Raw genomic sequence first — 19,696 nt, forward strand, 5'->3', positions numbered from 1 at the left:
CTGGGATCAGCAGATGCCAGCCAAGTGCCTTCCCAGCTAACAGAGTTTTTCCGGATGCCATTAGCCTTCCTTCCGTGAAGGTATACTTGTGTGGATGCCTTTATTTGGACATTTTCATGGCCTTCAGACTTTAACTTTGTAACCAAATAAACCCCCTTTATAAAAGCCAATTCATTTCTGGTATTTTGCATAATGGCAGCATTAGCAAACTGGAACACAGTGGCTCATAAGACCCTACATGGTCTGCACCCAAGCCCCTGCTCCCACCCAACTACTGCTCTGGTCTCATCTACTACTAGTCTCCCTCTTGCTCACTGTACTCCAGCCACACTGGCCTCCTTGCTGTCCCTCCAACATGCCAAGCACTCTTCTGCCTCTGGGACTTTGCGTTTGCCATTCACTGCCTGGGACATTCTTCACTCAGCTATCTCCATGACTCCTTCAGGTCAGGGATAAGTGAGACCTTTCCTTACCATCCTACTTCAAACAGAACTTCTAGTCCTCTTCACCCTCCTGTTTGGCATTCTTTAGCCCATTCCCTGCTTTATTTTTCTCCAAAGCATTTATCAGCACTTGACATAAACATAGTATACCTGTTGTTTTGTCCTTATTTTCTAATCTGTCTCAACCCACTGTAATGTATGAAGGCAGGAATTTTTGTCTTTCTTCACCACTGATTCCTAGAACTGTGTCAGGCACACAGTAGATGATGTATAAATATTTGTTGTTGAATAAAATCAGGAAACAAAATCACTTATTTAAGTGGAAATTAGGTAGAATACTTTGTGCTCTACCTTTCAAGGCAACAACACAAAATTCTGTAAATTTGAAATTCAATACATATCTTTTAAAGAGTTTCTTGGCTAGCTTGATCTTGAGAGGGATGCCTATAATGCTCTTTGAGGATTCACATTTAATCAATTCCTAATTACTCTAAAGGATTTTTCTTATCTAAATAGAATTGATGGTGCACTTGCAGATATGCTTAAAATAATGTATTTAGTCTTGTATTCTATAACACATTCATACATATAGACCTGTTTCAATTTCAAGCTGTAGGATTTGTACATCTGCTCTCATCTCCTAATTTCAGTACTACAAATGTCTTCATTCAATTCCTCATACAGTGTAAACAAAACTGTTAAATGTGTCATTCAAAACAGTCACAGGAAGCTGGAGATTTAAGGAAGCTTCCACAGGGAAATGGGTTGTCCTGGGCATGAAACTGGGAGGAATCGTATTCAACATCATCATCAGTTAGCTGAAGGTAGGAAGTGCTCGGCAGATGATTCTTCCATGCTCTGGCAAGTGAAAAGCTGAGGGAATCCAAATCTATCAAAAGAAGATTTCATAAAATTACGTGAGTATTTAGGAACAAGGAAGATAAGTTTTCAGGGGAAGTATAGAAGAGGTCTCACAGGGAAGAAAAATTCCAAATCACCTTCAGAGTGGTCAGGAATGGACTTCCTTGGTGCCTTGAAGACATCATTCTGGCATTACTATCTTATCCTGATAATTTCCCATCTTATCATGAATGAATGTTCAATTTTATCAAGTGATTTCTCTGCATCTGCTGAGATGACCTTTTGTTTTTCTCCTTTAAAATGCATTGCATTGAATTTGCTCATTTTCTAATTTTAAGCCATGCTTACTTCTTGGGATAAATTCTACTTCATCACATTTTAAAAAATATATTGCTAGATTTGATCCAGTAATATTTCATTTTACATTTTTGGTACCTATGTTAATTGGTGAAACTGGCTTTTATTGCACATTCTTGTATCGTCTGCTAAACTTTCAACTGGTGTTCTAGCCTAAGATAGCCTGAGTTGTGATCTTAGCCAAAGGTGTATCTTGTTTCTTCTGTGGTGTGTACCCATAATGCAATTATTGCTATGTATTTTTATTCATTTATATCTGATATTGAGGTATTTGGACTTGCTTAAAATAATAATAATGAATCATTTTGAACTTATTTGTATAGGTTGTCAAATGGTAGCATGGGGTTGCTTAGGGTTTCATTAAAACAGTTTGGAGTCTGGCACTGGTGATGACAAGTTCATTACAAAGTTGGGAATAAAGAATACTCTAATTTGTGTATTTATTATCACTGATGTTTATCAGGCCTGATAGTTTACTTAAAAACAAAGCTCTTCAAAGAATCTTCCTTTCTAATTCTACTGCCTAACCTTGCTGTTGTCATTGATTCCTGCCAGCCCACGCTGAAGCTGGAGTTCATGGTGGTAGCCAATTTCTAGGGCATTGTGTACCACTCATACCATTTGGAGGCAGTAAGTGCAGTCAGGTAGGCCTGAATTTAATGCCAATCCTGCCACTCATGAGCTTTCTAAGTTTGGGCAAATTCCTCAAACTCTCTAAGGTTTAGTTATTTCATCAGTGCAGTGAGAATTTTAATATCTGTCTTACAGGGTTTGTTACAATGAATATTACATAATGAAAAAATATAAATAAGGCAGGTGCTTTGTACAATGACTGGCACATAGTAAATAATAATAAAAGTAGCTTTTACTATACTTTCACTGCTATATTGAATAAAATGGTAAATATACTATGTTAACACCAACTAAAAGAAAGGCCACTTCTGAATATCCTTCAAAGGTGTTATTAGCTTGTGGTTTACATAACAGCACTTTTTATATATTATGTTTTAATTCTTTTTTTTTAAATATTTATTTGGCAGCCATATCCTTGTTTTCACTAGATGCTGGGAAATATTGAGGATATGGAGATAAATATGCAGCAGGTCAATCTAGAGAATCTAAACATAATTAGAATATGAATTGATAAATGCTATCGTCAAGGTGTGAGCAGAGTTCAGTGGAATTACTGAAGACAGAGCAACGAACTCTGTCCAGGTGAGTGGAGGGAAGAATACACCACGAAGTCATTTCAACAGGGTCTTGAAGGCTGACTAAAAAAAGGGGCAAGTGCATTGCAGTTAGGGCAAACTGGCTAGGTAAAGCTGTCTAGACATGAAAGGGCATCTTGTGATGGGGAAGGTAAAACTTCAGGAATAAATTGCATAACCGATTCAGTTCTCAGAACTTTCCTTCAGTGCTGACTTTTAACTGTAACTCTTTGAGCTTTTGGGGAAAGGACTCGGGATGTCTGGGAATCCTGCGTAAACACTGACCCTCACAGACCTCTAGTGTCCTAGTGGTGGGATTTAATTCACTGCTAATTAGTGTTGGTTTTGGCTCTCCTGGGGAAGTGTCAACATAAAGAAAGCAAAGAGTAGGGAGAAGGACACAGGAAGTGTGAGTATTTGCAGAACAGTTTAGAGGAATTGAGAAGTATAGAGAAAGTCTTGAAAGTAGAGCAGGGATTATTTCTCATGCTTTAAAATGAAGCAAATTCTGCTGGAGGCTAACAAATCACACCCTAAAAATAAAAACAGAAGGGAAATAGAGCCTTTTTTACTTTTAGTGTGATCATTTTAACCTCAGCAGCTTTCTGAGGTAAAGCCATAATTGGGTTGTTTTTATTGTCTGTGGGCTGGAGCAAATGCTGGTCTGTAAATATTTGATTCTTCCAACTCAAATAGGCTTCTTAGAAATGTTTGCCTGTATTTGAGGCGTGCTTCACTGGGAACCTTAGAATGTTGTATAAAGCAGTGAGGCATCTCATCAAACCCTCAGTGTTTCAGAAATTTTCCAGCCATTGGTGATCTGGTTAGGGGCACTTGTAACAAGCCTGTCCTTGTTTCAGGAGAGAATACTTGAAAGCATTTTGTTTATTTGTTTTTAATTTGTACATTTTCTTCTTCATCATCTTAGAACTTAGAGAATAGTTGTTTGCAGTGTATTTTTTTTCTGCCAGATATGTATGCTTATGAAATAAATATCTGTTTCTGTGTCTTCTGGAATCCACACTATCTTAAAATATCTGTATACTCCTCCCAGGTAGTGATTATCCAGAGTCCTAAAATTAATAAGAATCGAGGATCTGTCCTTTAGAAACTCACAACTTAGTAGGGGAGGACAAACATGTATACAAGTAACTTTAACACCAGTTAATATTGAAGAGGGAGAAAACACAAAGTATCATGAGGGAAGTATCAGAGGAAGAGCTGAATACTACTTGGGGTGTCAAAGGGAAGAAAGAAGGGAAGGGAAGAGAATTTAAGCTGGATTTGAATAATAGGATTTCAACCATTAGATGGTAGCAATAAGAAAAGGAAAGAAATTAAATTTCTTATAAAATAAGACTTTAAAATAATATTTGTACTTACCAACAAGATAAATCTATTTTTATTCATTTACTTGTTCATCTATTCCATAAGCATTTATTGAGTACATCTGATGTGCCAGGCAGTGCTTTAGCTTTAAAAATACAGAGGTGACTAAGACACACCCTGCCCTCAGTACCCTCTCCATCTGGACAGGCAGAGATGTGCAAACAATGACACCACAGAGAGACAAACAGTGCTGTATAAAATACTCCAGGAGCACCACAGACAGAACATCTGCTTAAAGGCATCAAGGAGGATATCACAGAGGGATAGAGTTTCGAAGGTTCAGTGAGGAATGAATTGAGAACAGTCCATGCAAGGGAATGTCATGTACAAAGGCACAAAAGCATGAAACAGCATGGCATGTTTTGGGGACCCCAAGTCTCTTGATATGTCTCAAATATAGGGTGTATGGAATGGGGCAAGTGGGAGCAGGGCAGATGGAAAGTAAGACTAGAAAGAAAACCAAAAACCAGATTTGAAAAGCTTTCTGGACCATGCAAAGAAGATTGAATTTTGTTCTACAAGCACGAGTAGTCCTCAGAAGACTTTAAGCAGGGTAGTGATACGCTAAAATCTGCATTTCAAAAATATCACATAGGTAGTTTCCTGATAATGAAGTCGATCTGGAGAAGACAGGAAAAAGGAAGGCCTGTTGTTTCAGCCAACTAAGTTCAGGGTGGGATTAAGACCATTAGAGGCCACCATTCCTCATCAATATGCAATTCAATTTTCAAACAAACTGTTACCATAAAATAAGTCTAATAAAACCCAAGTTCTGCTTTTCCTCATGATGATTATGTAGATACATTTAAAATATATCACACATTAAAATATTTTAAGGCTGTTACTACAACTTCTTTTTGGTGCCCCTGGTCTGCTAGCACCTAAGCATATGTGTTTCTACCTATTGTGTCCTGCCCTATGGAGAGCAGTGCTAGGATTGATGTGTAAAAGGATTGGGTAGCATAGAAGAAGGAGGATCAACAGGATTGGGTGAGGGAGAGAGAGAAGCCTGGGGGGGGGGGGGTGCCCAAAATTCTTACTTGGCTGACAGTTTGTGCACTGCATTTGGATTTTTACTACTCATCATTCCTGACGCTTGGCAGAGCCCCCTTCCCTAGGCAGGCACACTACAACATGTGTTTCTGCTGCAGAGTCCTTCCATCCCTTGCACTTAGTCTAGGCTGCAGTGGGCATTGTAAAACGCCTTCATCCATGGGCCCAAAATAAATCCCACCACACACTTTAAAATCCTCAGGACCAGATTCCGCTTCTGACATAGCCAGTTCCAGCACAGCCCTATCATGAGGCTCCTGACAGAACTTGGTTCAGGATAGAAAGGGTCAGCAGTGTCCCTATTCCTTTCTCGTGTCTCTTGTCCCACCCCTTTCAGTGGCTCCCCCATGCAAAGGTAATTAGGTCTCCTTACTCACTCTGGGACTTTGGCCCATTGACAGAAGAAACGGATGGAGACACAGCTTTGTCCCAAGAGGCTGTTCGCCTACAACTTCACGCATAATTGAACCACCGAATGCCCCCCACTCTACCCATCTGGGAACATTGCTCTAGGCAGCAGCTAAATATATCTCTGGTTTTGTTCCTAAATGTTCTGAAGTATGAAGGACTAGTTTGGTGAGTTTTACCACCATGCTGGGCCTTGTTTCATTACACCATTTTCAACAGTTTTCCCAAAGCCCCAACTTCAGAGAAATAAAAACAAATTCACAGTGCATGCCAGCTGTATTCTCAATTATGTGTTTAGCTCCCTCTTGTGTTCTTCCAGGCCTAATGTAGGGTACGAGTGCCATACGTGTATTCTATAGTTAATTGGCAACTATGCAACCATTTCAACCACTTGACTTCCATGGTGCCTGATGTCATTTCTTTCTATGTCATCCTGTTTCTGAATTCAAAACTTTGGAAAATTGAGGCTTTAGAGTGCTGGACTAGACTACTCTGGGCAGATGGGCCAGTTTAGCATATCAGGTATGAATTACTTTTATATGCATGGGCTTTATAGACAGGCCACATTTCCAGAGGGAGGTGGAGATTAATGTACATTTTTAGCCCTTAAGTAAAGAAAATCTCCATTGTAATTGCAAATAGTCAAAACAGAAGTGTATAGGGTAAGTGAAAGAGCTTCTTCAATTCTACACTTATACCCCTATCTCAGTTCCCTCCTCCCTGTCAACAGTTGGGTACTCATGCATCCAGAGCTTTCCCTGCACTTTGCAATAATATCTTTCCATATATATGCTTAGATCACCACATAAATGAAAGTGCATGCTATCAAGAAGGTCTCAAAAACAAGCCTATTTCATGAAGCTCATGTTCCCCTACACACCAGCTAAAGTAGTAAGGGGCAGGGGAGGAGAGGTGAGGTCTGAGAACCACAGCAGAAGCCAACTCGATGCATACTTCTGAGTCTTTTCGTGCTCAGTCTGTGATCTTTTTGCATTTTTCTGCACTTAAATAATATCTAGTCTCTTGAGCTCAGGCTTGCTTGCAAGCTTCCCTGTGAGATGAGAGATCCTCATTATCTATTTTCATTTGCCTCCTTGGGGAAGTTTTTTCATTCAGAAATATTGGGTCAATTAGCAAGCACCATGGAACAGTGTGTAATTCTCAGCACTGGCTCTGAAAGTCCTCTGGCTCCCTGGTGGGCATCACTTACGCTGCCTCTCCAATGTTGTATAATCACTTCTTCAATCAGCCCCAAATTGGTTCCTGCTCTGGGGAAGAAAGCATCTCTAATTACATTTGCCTTTCTCTTCATCAGTCACAGAGGTCCTGAGCAGACGCCCGCCAGTACCCAGCAGTGCTTCCCAACCCGGGAAGGCACTTCCTCTCCTCTCAGAGAGCAGTTTATTCTGCCTTTACAAGCCAGGTAGGCCTGCTTGGTCTTTAACTTCATGACTCATGTTCTTTATGGATTTGCATTGTTACTGGGCTCTGAGAGGCCAGTTTGGTTTTGACGTATTTTGTATTCATGTCCAGTCCAGAATGATTGCTTGTACCTACATGACTTATGAATCTTCTTCCTTCTGAGGGTTTTGTTTCCCATCCAGAAGAATATTTGATTGTTTTTAAAGCAACTTACTCTGTTGATCCTGGTACCTGTAAACAAATGTAAATACCCTTTGCTCCCATTTTCTCTCCTGAGTAGCATTTAAAAATGTAGAGATGCTGTATTTTATGGACTGAATTGCTTTTTTTCTGAAGAATTCAGGAAAGGTTTTCTGTGAGCTGAGTTGAGGGAATGTCCTTTATGGAAATTGGGAGTTTTCCCCTATATTTGCTCCTGACTGGTCCTAAGCCAGGATCCTGTGAATTTTGAGCTGTTGTTCATGGCAACAGAAGAAGGAAACCTGCAGCAGCTGAGACATCAGATGCAGTGGCCATGGAGATTGAAAGGCTGTTTGTTCCCTCTGGGGTGCAGGATTTGAATTTAAATGTGAATCTCTTGAAATCAATGCATTTGATACCTTTCAGTAGTCCCATAAAGGAAAGGTATCAGAGATTGTGTAGAAAGATAAAGAAATATTGGCACTAAATGAATGAAGCCTTTTTGGAAGAGTGGAGTAAGGACAAAGTATTTTGGTAACCAGGGACAAGTGATGTAACCTCTTCTGGCCTTTGTCCCCTAATCCATAAAGTGGAGGGCAGGAGTGGGAAAAGAGGAGTCTGAGGTGTCTTCCATTTCTAACATCCCACAATAATACAATTCTTTGTACCAACCCTTTTAGACAGTTTGGAGAAGACTGAAAGGCAGAATCTAAAGTGGATATAGCTTTATAGTCAGTAATGTAAGCTGGAGTGGAAGATGTGGGAAGAGATGTGAATGGCAATAAGGGAATATGAATGGTTGGGGTCAGAAGATTATATTTAATCCAAAAACATGGTCAAGGTGGTATGGAAAAGAATTTAGGGGCAGCTGGCTGGTGATTTGCTTTAAGCATTCTAGTGTATTCTAATGTATTCTAGTATAACATTTTAATTCCTTTAGCCTAGTGTATTCTAATATTCTAGTGTAACATTTTGATTCCTTTGATTATTTTTAAATATTTTGACAGCTTTATTGAGATATAACTCAATGCTGTACAATTCAACCAATTAACATATACAATTCAATGGCTTTTAGTATATTTACAGAATTGTGCATATGTGTTTTAGTTTCCTAGGCTGCTCCAAAGAAAATACCATGAAATGCATTGGCTTAAACAATGAGAATATATTAGCTTACAGTTTTGAGGTTATGAAAATGCATAGATCAAGGCATCATCAAAGCGATGTTTTCTTTCCAAAGACTGGCTGTCGGCAAACCTCGTCTCCTCTGTCACATGGCAAGGCACATGGTAATGTCTGCTGGTCTCTCCCTTCTCTTCTGAGATTATTTCAGCTCCTTGCTTCTGTGGTTTTCTCTCTTTGTCTGAATTCATTTTGTTTATAAGGGACTCCATTAATAGGATTAAGACCCCTTCTAAATGAGGTGGGTAACACCTTAACTGAAGTAGTCTCATCAAAGGGTCATACTTACAATGGGTTTACATCCACAGGAATGGATTAGATTTAAGAACATGTTTTTCTGGGATACATACAGCTTCAAACCACCACAATATGTCAGCAGAATTAATTTTTTAGAACACTTTCATTATCCTAAAAAGGAAACTCCACTCCCTTTAGCCAGCATTTCCAATATCCGCATCCTCCCCCCATCCTAGGCAACTGCTAATATACTTTTTGTCTATATAGATTTGCCTATTCTGAACATTTAATGTAAATGAAATCATACAATATATGGTCCCTTGTGACTGGCTTCTTTCACTTACCATAATGTTTTCAAGGTTCATCCATATTGTAGCATGTATCAGTACTTCATTACTTGGATGGCTGAATAATATTCCATTGTATGGATACACCACATTTTGTTTATCCATTCATTAGCTGATGGCCATCTGGTTTGTTTCCACCTTTTGGCTAATGTAGTGCTGCTATAAACATTCACATACAAGTTTTTGTATGATCATATGCTGTCATTTCTGTTAGGTGTACATCTAGGATTGAAAATGCTGGATTGTATGGAAACTCCAGGTTTAACCATTCCAGGAGCTAACAGAATGTTTTCTAAAGTGGCTGGACCATTTTGCATTACCACCAGCAGTGGATTTTTCTGCATCCTTGCCAACATTTGTTATGTTCTGTCTTTTTTATTATAACCATCCTAGAGGGTTTGAAATGGTATCTCCTTGTGGTTTTGATTTGCATTTCCCTGATGGCTAATGATGTTGAGCATCTTCTCATGTGCTTATTGGCCATTTGTTTATCTTTCTTGGCCAAATGTCTACTCAGATTCTTTGTTCAATATTTATCATTTCATTTTATAGTTGCAATAGTTCTTTAAATATTCTAGACACAAGTCCCTTACTGGATACATGATTTGCAAAAATTTTCTACCATTCTGTGAGTTGTCTTTTCACTTTCTTCGTAGTGCTTTTGTAGAACAAAAGTTTTTAAATTTGATGATGTCCTGTCTATCTATTCTTTCTTTTTTGCTTGTACTCTTGGTGTCATATCAAAGAAGCCATTGCCTAATCCAAGGCCATGAAGATTTGCACCTATGTTTTCTTAGGCCTGTGATCCTGTTTGAATTGGCTTTTGTATATGGTGTGAGATAGGTCTCCAAGTTCATTTTTTTGTATGTGGATAGCCCTTTATTTTTTAACTTTTATTTTTGGTTATTTTCTTAGTGATTGTTCTAGGGCTTACACTATGCATTTTAATTTATCAGAATTTACTTCAGATTTATACTAATGTAATTCCAATAAAATACAGAAGCTTTATTCCTATACAGCTCTATTCCCTCCTCTCCTTTTCTGTGCTATTATTGTTGGATGTATTACATCTGTGTATATTACAAACCCAACAATGCATTGTTATAATGAGAACTTTATATAATTTTATGTCTCTTAAAGAAGTTGAGAAGAAAGGATTATAGAAAATCTACAATTATATATTTATAGATTTTGTTATATTAACCTTTTTATTTACCATTTCTTGTTCTTTTCATTTATTTCTGTGGATTTGTGTTACCACCTGGTGTCATTTCTTTGGTCCAATGCAGTGTTGTTTTCCCACCTCTTTTGTGCTATTATCATCAAATATATTACATTTCTATATGTTATTTGCCCAACATTATAAATATAAATATATATTTATGGAATTTCTTTTTTAAGAGCAATAATATTCTAATGCAGTATATAAGAAAATAAAAATTAATGCAAGAACTCCATAATGAGTGGTAATGGTACAAAACACTCTGCGTGCAATCAACAGCATTGAACTACATATTTGAACCTAGTTAAAAGGGGAAGCCCTAGGCTGCACATACGTTACCAGAACAAAATTTGTTTAAAAAAACAGGACTATACAATACAAATAGGGAACCCCAACATAAGCCATGGACTACAGTCAACAATACAATTCTAGTAATACTTTCATCATTTGCAACAAATGTACCATACCAATGCAAGGCACTAATAATAGAGGGTCATATGGAACTCTGCATTCATGCATGATTCTTCTGTATCACAATTTCCCCAACAAAAGAAAAATTTCCATGATGAACAAAATATTCAAAGTTTAAATAAAGGCAGGCTCAATAATACTAATACTGATTTCTCCTTTTACCTCAGACTCCCATGGGGCTGACCTTGGCTCTGTTCCTTGGGCTCAGCCCCCACTGTGCCACCAACCCTTGGGCACCTTCCCTGCTGCTGCCACTATCCTTTCTCCTGAGCCAGCCTCCTCAGGAAGGAGCCCCCCACCCTGATGTTGGGAATCCCAGTGAGTGCAGGGCTCTGTGCACCCAGCCAGTTGGCCTGTGGTCTGAGCACTCGCTGACCAGCGCCAAGCAATGGGCTCACCAGGACAGTCCGACAGCCCCATAGGGCTGGCATCATTGGGGTCACTCCCCATCTTCTTAAGATCCTGTGGAAGAGCCTTCTCTTTGGCTATTGGTCATCACACATTTTCCCTTTTTCATCTAATGGCAAATCTTCAGTCTCACTTTCATTGAAGTCATAGAAACAACACGATTCAATCATTCATTCTGCCAGGGGATGCAGTCACAACTGCAACAAATTGAGCATAGAAATCATCATCTGTGTTATCCAGGCAGACAACTTTCACAGCAGAGAACTCAAAATCCAAAACAACCTTATAATAAACTGCCATTTGCTTCCAGCCTATTGAAGTTAATGTCCTGAAAAAACAGGATGCTGTTTTACTTCAGCTGTACCATCTTCTTTGGATTTTTGGTAAGTAGCATCCTGCAGATGGATTTGGCATCCTCAGAAAACTTCTCAGAATACTCCTCAGTGTCCTTCTTTACCCTCAGTCATTTGACTTTCTGTTTTCTGAATAGAGAATATCCCCAAATCATTTCCTGTATCAGACAGCCAAATCCCCACCAATCAGGACTAATTGTACAGTGTTCATTGCTGAGAACTTCTGGAGCCATGTAGTCAACTGTCCCAACTCTGCTTTGAATTGTGCCCCCTTCTGGGATCTCCACAGCTAAACCAAAATCTGAAATCCAGATATGTCCACAGTCATCAAGAATTTTCTCAAGCTTTGAGTCTCTGTATACAATTCTTTCACTTTGTAAATCTTCCAAGCCACAACACAGCTCGGCAGCATAGAAAACAGCTCTCTACTCATCAAAGCCAGGACTGCCCAGACTGTAAATGTGAAACTTCAAATCCCCTCCATTCATAATGGTTAACACCAAGCATAAGGAATCCTTGGTTTCATACGTGTAAGAGAAACTAACTACAAGTCTACGCACTTTTTCTAAAAGGTTTTTTTTTTTTTCCATTTAGATCCATAGCTTCACATTTCCTCCTCTTCTTCTTTTTTTTTTCCTAGCTTTTTACAGGCATACATTTTTCCTATAGCTCGTGCTTGGCAGGCACACACCTCTCCAAATCTGCCTGTTCCTAGAACTCTGTAATGCCTAGTAATGCCTAAATGTGTTCTTTGTTACTGGTTGCCTTTCCAGCCATTTCTACTGTAAAAACTGAGAAAAATATGAACTTTCTTGGTATTCTCCAAATGGTTCTCCACTTAGTTATGGACAATTCTAGTGCATTCCTCAAAGATTTCTTTGGAAAGATTCTGCCCCAGGCCTTTTTTTACACTCAATTAAAACATCCTGAGTATTTCTGGTAAATGGTTTTCCATTCTCATTGCATTCAAGAATTCCATGTGCCCCTTTAGATTAAGTTTTTTTATCACAGTATTGTCTGTTGAGAAGTTTTCCTTTTGACTGCTTTTCTCAAAGACTGTTACAATCCTTTTCTGGAAAGGTGATGGAGTTGGATTGTTGAAGGAACCATCAGCTCAACCGCCCAATCCCTCCCCCCACCTCCCACCTACCCCCAACCCCCACCTGGTAAGACCCTTCTCTACTCCTGAATAGCACGGTTGTCCAATACGCCTTTCTTTTAGGCAGAAGCCCAAGTGCTGCTCTTTAAAGAAGGTGGGTATCTGCCGAGAGCAATATAGGGGAGGGAGGGAGAGAGAGATGCAGAATCCAGTGCAAGGAACTAAAGTGTACTTGTGAAACAATTTCACTGTCTGGAAGCCTTGGCATCTGCACACTCAGTGACCAGAGCCCCATACAAGATAGAGGTCTCCCACGAAAACAGACAATGTAGACACAGAGGAAAACCATGGGCTACCTGCATTGACAACCATGGTCCTTGGTAGAAACTTGAATGAACAACCTCAGAACTCCAGATATCTGGCAAACAGGAGCAGCATCTGGTGACACTTGCTTTAAGTCTGAAGAACATCCTTTAGTATTTCTCGTAAAGCAGGTCTGCTAGCAATGAATTCTCTCAGATTTTGTTTATCTGGTACTATCTTTCTTTCACCTTCATTTTGAAAGATAGTGTTGCTGGATATAAGGTTCTTGGTTTACAATTTTTCTTTTTCAGCACTTTGAATATATCATCCCAACAGCTTATTGGGGTTCCTTTTTAAGTGAAAAACACTTTTCTCTTGCTGCTTTCAAGATTTTCTCTTTGTCTTTGTATTTCAGCAGTTTGATTATGATGTGTGAAGGTGTAGATCTCTTTTTGTTATCCTACTCAGAATTCATTGAACTTCTTGGATGTGTATAATAATATCTTCATCAAATTTGGGAAGTTTTCAACTAATATTTCTTTGAATACTTTTTCTGTCTCTCCTCTCTTTCTGGTACTCCCCTTACACATATATTCATGTGCTTAATGGTATCCCACACTTCTCTGAGGCTCTGCTCATTTTTCTTCATTCTTTTCTTTCTCTGTGTTCTTCATATTGCATAATCTTTATTAACTATTTTTAAGTTCTCTGATTCTTTCTTCTGCCAGCTCACATCTATTGTTGAGGCCCTCTAGTGAATTTTTCATTTCAGTCATTTTACTTTTCAATCCCAGAATTTCCATTTTTTTTCTTTATAATTTTTATCTCTTTATTAACATCTATTTGATGAAACACTGTCATCATACTTTCCTTAAATTGTTTAAACTTGGTTTCCTTTAGTCTTTGAACATATTTATAATATCTGCTTTGAAGTCGTTTGCGAAGTCCAGTATCAAAGGTAGTTTCTATTGCTGTATATCCCACCCTCCAGTGTATGGGTTACACTTTCATGATTCTTTCCATGCCCCTTTTTTTTGTTGTTGAATACTGGACATTTTTTATCATATGTTGTAGCATGTCTGGATAGAGATCCCCTTCCTGGGACTTAATATTTTTGTTATTGTTGTTTGCTTGTTTCTTTGCATAGTGACTTGGCTGGACTAATTCAGTGAAGATGATTTCCCCCCACAGTGTACAGCCTCAGATGTCACTCCTCATACTGTGCAAACTTGGGCATGTACACAGTCTCCCTGGCCACTATGGTTTTAGCTGGAGTCCTTTCGACTGTTTCGCTAATCTCCCCATTAAGCTTCTGGTTAGTATGCTGCTATTGGTGTTACACCCAGCTATTAGCTTCCACTAGTTGCTAGCTGATTGGTCTATTGTTTTTTCTTATTTTTTTTAATTCAATTTTATTGAGATTGTTCACATATCATAAAATCATCCAAAGACCCAAAGTGCACAATCAGTTGCCCATGGTACCATCATACAGCTATGCATCCATCACCACAATTAATGTTTTTTCAAGTTTTAGGACATTTTCATTACTCCAGAAAAGAAATAAAGATGAAAAAAGGAAACTCAAATCCTCCCATACCCATAACCACACCCCTCCATAATTTACTCATAGTATTGGTATAGTACGTTTGTTAGTGTTGAAGGAAGAATGTTAAACTACTACTAACTGTAGTACATAGTTTTCGAAAGGTATATTTATTCCCTATATACCCCTCTATTGTTAACTTCTAGTTATACCATCATACATTTGTTCTAGCTCATGAAAGAGATTTCTAATATTTGTAGTTAATCACAGACATTGTCCACCACAAGATTCTCTGTTTTATACGTTCCCATCTTTTAACCTCCAACTTTACTTCTGGTGACATAGTGACTCTAAGCTTCCCCTTTCCACCACATTCACACACCATTCAACACTGTTAGTTATTCTCACAATAACACGCTACCGTCACCTCTGTCCATTTCTAACCACTTAAGTTCAACCTAGTTAAATGTTCTGTTCATAATAAGCAACCACTCCCCATTCTTTAGGCTCATCCTATATCCTGGTAACTTATATTTCATGTCTATGAGTTTACATATTATAATTAGTTCATATCAGTGAGACCATACAATATCTGTCCTTGTGTGTCTGAGTTATTTCACTCAGTATAGTGCCCTCAAGGTTTCTTCATCAACCCATTTTTTTTAAGATGGTTTTGTTCACCCACCATACATTCCATCCTAAGTAAACAATCAGTGGTTCCCTGCATAATCACATATTTATGCATTCACCACCATCACCACTATGTATATAAGGACATCTCCATTTCTTCCACAAAAAAAGGAGGAAGAGTCAAAGAAGTAGAGAGACAAAAGAAAAAGAAAAAGAAAGAAAAAATTGACAGCTAAAAATCAACAAAAGGAAAGACAGAATTAATCTAAAGTGGAATAAAAGAGTCTGACAACATCACCAATGCCAAGAATCCCATACCCCTCCCTTATGTCCCCCTCCTATAGGCATTTAGCTTTGGTATATTGCCTTTGTAACATTAAAGGAAGCATAATACAATGTTTCTGTTAACTATAGTCTCTAGTTTGCATTGATTGTATTTTTTTCCCCAATACCACTCTATTTTTAACATCTTGCAAGGTTGACATTCATTTGTTCTATCTCATGCAAAAACGTATTTGTACATTTTATCACAATTTTTGAGCACTCTACATTTCACTGAGTTACACGGTCCCAGTCTTTCTCTTCCCTCTTTCCTTCTGGTGTCCCACATGCTCCTAACTTTCCTCTTTCAACCATACTCACAGTCATCTTTGTTCAGCGTACTTACATTATTGTGCTACCATCACCCAAAATTGTGTTCCAAACCTCTCACTCTTGTTTTTTCCTATTTGTCTGTAGTGCTCCCTTTAGTATTTCCTGTAGAGTGCGTATCTTGTTCACAAACTCTTTCATTGTCTGTTTGTCAGAGACTATTTTAAACTCTCCCTCATATTTGAAGGACAGTTTTGCCAGATATGGGATTCTTGGTTGGCAGTTTTTCCCTTTCAGTATCTTAAATATATCACACTACTTCCTTCTTGCCTCCATGGTTTCTGCTGAGAAATCCACACATAGTCTTATCAAGCTTCCTTTGTATGTGATGGATCGCTTTTCTCTTGCTGCTTTCAGGATTCTCTTTTTGTCTTTGACATTTGATAATCTGGTTATTAAGTGTCTTGGTATAGGTCTATTCAGATCTATTCTGTTTGGGGTATGCTGCACTTTTTGGATCTGTAATTTTATATCTTTCATAAGAGATGGGAAATTTTCATTGATTATTTCCTTTACTATTGCTTCTGCCCCTTTTCCCTTCTCTTCTTCTGGGACACCCATGACATGTACATTCATGCTCTTCATGTTGTCGTTCAGTTCCCTGAGATGTTGCTCATATCTTTCCATTATTTTTCCTATCTGTTCTTTCATGTGTAGGATTTCAGGTGTCTTGTTCTCCAGTTCCTGAGTATTTTCTTCTGCCTTTTTAAATCTGGTGTCGTATGTCTCCACTGTGTGTGTGTGTGTGTGTGTTTTATTCTTATTTATTGAGATATATTCACATACCATGCAGTCATACAAAACAAAGCGTACATTCAGTTGTTTATAGTACCATTATATAGTTGTGCATTCATCACCAAAATTAATTTTTGACATTTTCATTACCACACACACAAAAATAATAAGAATAAAAATTAAAGTGAAAAAGAACAATTAAAGTGAAAAAGAACACTGGGTGCATTTTTTTTCCTTCCTCCATTTTTCTACTCATCCGTCCATAAACGAGACAAAGGGGAGTGTGGTCCACATGGCTTTCCCAATCACATTGTCACTCCTCATAAGCTACATTTTTATACAATCATCTTCAAGATTCATGGGTTTTAGGTTGTAGTTTGATAGTTTCAGGTATTTACTGCTAGCTATTTCAATTCATTAGAACCTAAAAAGGGTTGTCTATATTGTGCATAAGAGTGCCCTCCAGAGTGACCTCTTGGCTCCTTTTGGAGTCTCTCTGCCACTGAAGCTTATTTCCTTTCCTTTCACATCTCCCTTTTGGTCAAGAAGATGTTCTCCTTCCCATGATGCTGGGTCTAGATTTCTCCCAGGGAGTCATATTCCATGTTGCCAGGGGAATTCACTCCCTTGGGTGTCAGATCCCATGTAGAGGGGAGGGGAGTGATTTCACCTGCCAAGTTGGCTTAGCTAGAGAGAGAGGGCCACATCTGAGCAACAAAGAGGCATTCAGGAGGAGGCTCTTAGGCACACGCATAGGGAGGCCTAGCCTCTCCTTTGCAGCAACAGTCTTGCCAAGGGCAAGTCCTGTGGTAGAGGGCTCAGCCCATCAAACCACCAGTACCCTATGTCTGTGAGCACATCAGCAACCATCGAGGTGGGGAAGTCCAACACCCCTGCATTCTCCACCAGCTCCTCAAGGGGGCTCTGCATATTTTTTTCATTGCTGTTTTTTTAATTAACTCTTTTTTTTAAATCAACTATATAAAAAATTTTTTTAAAAAACATTCAGTAGAAAAAAACATTTCAAACAAACCATAACAAGGGAGTCCAACATGTTCCTACTCTACCCCAAGAAAATAACCTAATAGAGAAACATTTCTGTGAACTTATTCCTACTATACCCATCAGAAATTAACAAACCATAGTCATTCCCAGGCATTCCCAGAACGTTAAACTCACCCACAATAGCTTATCTGTTCTTATTGGGTTATCATTCCCCCCTCATTAATTGCTGTCTATCGCTAGTTCCCCCACATTCTACATTATAAACCACTTATTTTAGGCGTGTGTTGTTTAACCTCCAGGTGTTTGTGAATTTTCTAAGTCTCTGATGTTTATTGACTTCTAATTGAATTCCATTGTGGTCAGAGAATGTGCTTTGAATAATTTCAATTCTTTTAAATTTATTGAGGCTTGTTTTATGTCCCAGCATATGCTGTATTCTGGAGAAAGTTCTGTGATCACTAGAGAAGAATGTATATCCTGGTGATTTGGGATGTAATGTTCTATATATGTCTGTTAAATCAAATTCATTTATCCAATTGTTTAGGTTATCAGTTCCCTTATTGGTCTTCTGTCTGGTTGATCTATCTATAGGAGAGAGTGATGTGTTGAAGTCTCCCACAATTATTGTGGAAACATCCATTGCTTCCTTTAGTTTTGCCAGTTTTTGTCTCATGTATTTTGTGGCACCATGATTGGGTGCATAAACACTTATGATTGTTATTTCTTCTTGTTGAATTGCCCCTTTTGTTAGTATGTAGTGGCCTTCTTTGACTCTCATAACATCCTTGCATTTAAAGTCTATTTTACCTGAGATTAATATTGCTACTCCTGGTTTCTTTGGCTGTAGCTTGCATGAAATATTTTTTCCATCCTTCCACCTTCAATTTCTTTGTGTCCCTGTGTGTAAGATGTGTCTCTTGTATGCAACATATTGATAGTTTATATTTTTTTATCAATTCTGCCAATCTATATCTTTTAATTGGGGAGTTTAATCCATTTACATTCAACATTATTACTGTGAAGGCATTTCTTGAATCAACCATCCTATCCTTTGGTTTATGTTTGTCAAATATATTTTTTTCCCTCTCTCTCTTATCGTCCTTTAATGAACCAATATTTGATCTCTTTAGTACTGAACCTTTATCTCTCTCTCTCCTTTCTTTGTTTCTCTGTCAGTAGGGCTCCCTTTAGTATGTCAAATAGGGCAGGTCTTTTATTAGCAAAATCTCTCAGCATTTGTTTTTCTGTGAAAAATTTAAGTTCTCCTCAAATTTGAAGGAGAGCTTTGCTGGATAAAGTATTCTTGGTTGGAAATTTTTCTGTCTCAGAATTTTAAATATGTCATGCCACTGCCTTCTTGCCTCCATGGTGGCCGCTGAGTAGTCACAACTTAGTCTTATGTTGTTTTCTTTGTATGTGGTGAATTGCTTTTCTCTTGTTGCCTTCATAACTTGCTCCTCTTCAGTATTTGACAATGTGATCAGAATCTGTCTTGGTTTATTTGGATTTATTCTATTCACAGTTCACTGAGCATTTATGCTTTGTGTATTTATATTGTATAGAAGGTTTGGGAAGTTTTCCTCAACAATTTCTTTGAATACTCTTTCTAGACCTTTACTCTTCTCTTCCCCTTCTGAGACACCAATCAGTCTTATATCTGGGTGTTTTATTTTATCTATCATATCCCTGAGGTCCATTTCAATTTTTTCAATTTTTTTCCCCATTCTTTCTTTTGTTCTTTCATTTTCTGTTCTGTGGCCCTGAAGGTCACTGACTCGTTGTTCAGCTTCCTCTAGTCTCATACTATGAGTATCCAGAATCTTTTTAGTTTGGTCAACAGTTTCTTTTATTTCCACAAGATCATCTATTTTTTTTATTTACTCTTGCAATTTCTTCTTTATGCTCTTCTAGGATCTTCTTCATGTCTTTTATATCCTGTACCATGCTCTTCTTCATGTCCTTTATATCCTTGCCATGCTCTCATTGTTCGTCTTTAGTTCTTTGATTAATTACTCCAAGTACTGTCTCTCCTCTGATCTTTTGATTTTGGGTCTTTGGGTTTGGGTTATCTACATTGTCTGTTTTCTTCATATGCTTTAAAATTTTCTGTTGTTTTTGGCTTCTTGGCATTTGCTTAACTTGATGGGGTTCTTTTAGGATATGTAGGATTATTCAAAGGCTAATCTTTA

General features: G+C 38.2%; 1 protein-coding gene and 1 pseudogene across 2 annotated transcripts in view; one reads left to right on the forward strand and one right to left on the reverse strand.

Annotated features, from left to right (window-relative positions):
- NIM1K (NIM1 serine/threonine protein kinase) overlaps nucleotides 1-19,696 on the forward strand; it is a 97,130-nt gene that overhangs the window by 15,200 nt on the left and 62,234 nt on the right. Inside the window, exon 2 of one of the 2 annotated variants that reach the window (XM_037799123.1) lies at nucleotides 7,035-7,142. The exons of the other annotated variant lie outside the window; for it this stretch is intronic. The gene's annotated coding sequence lies outside the window, so the exon portion shown is untranslated. The remainder of the gene's footprint in view (nucleotides 1-7,034; nucleotides 7,143-19,696) is intronic. 2 annotated transcript variants of the gene reach the window in all.
- Nucleotides 11,266-19,696, reverse strand: part of LOC119506049 — a 39,992-nt pseudogene continuing 31,561 nt past the window's right edge.

The sequence above is a fragment of the Choloepus didactylus genome, chromosome 11 (assembly GCF_015220235.1).
Source record: "Choloepus didactylus isolate mChoDid1 chromosome 11, mChoDid1.pri, whole genome shotgun sequence".
In the NCBI taxonomy this organism is placed as follows: Eukaryota; Metazoa; Chordata; class Mammalia; order Pilosa; family Megalonychidae; genus Choloepus; species Choloepus didactylus.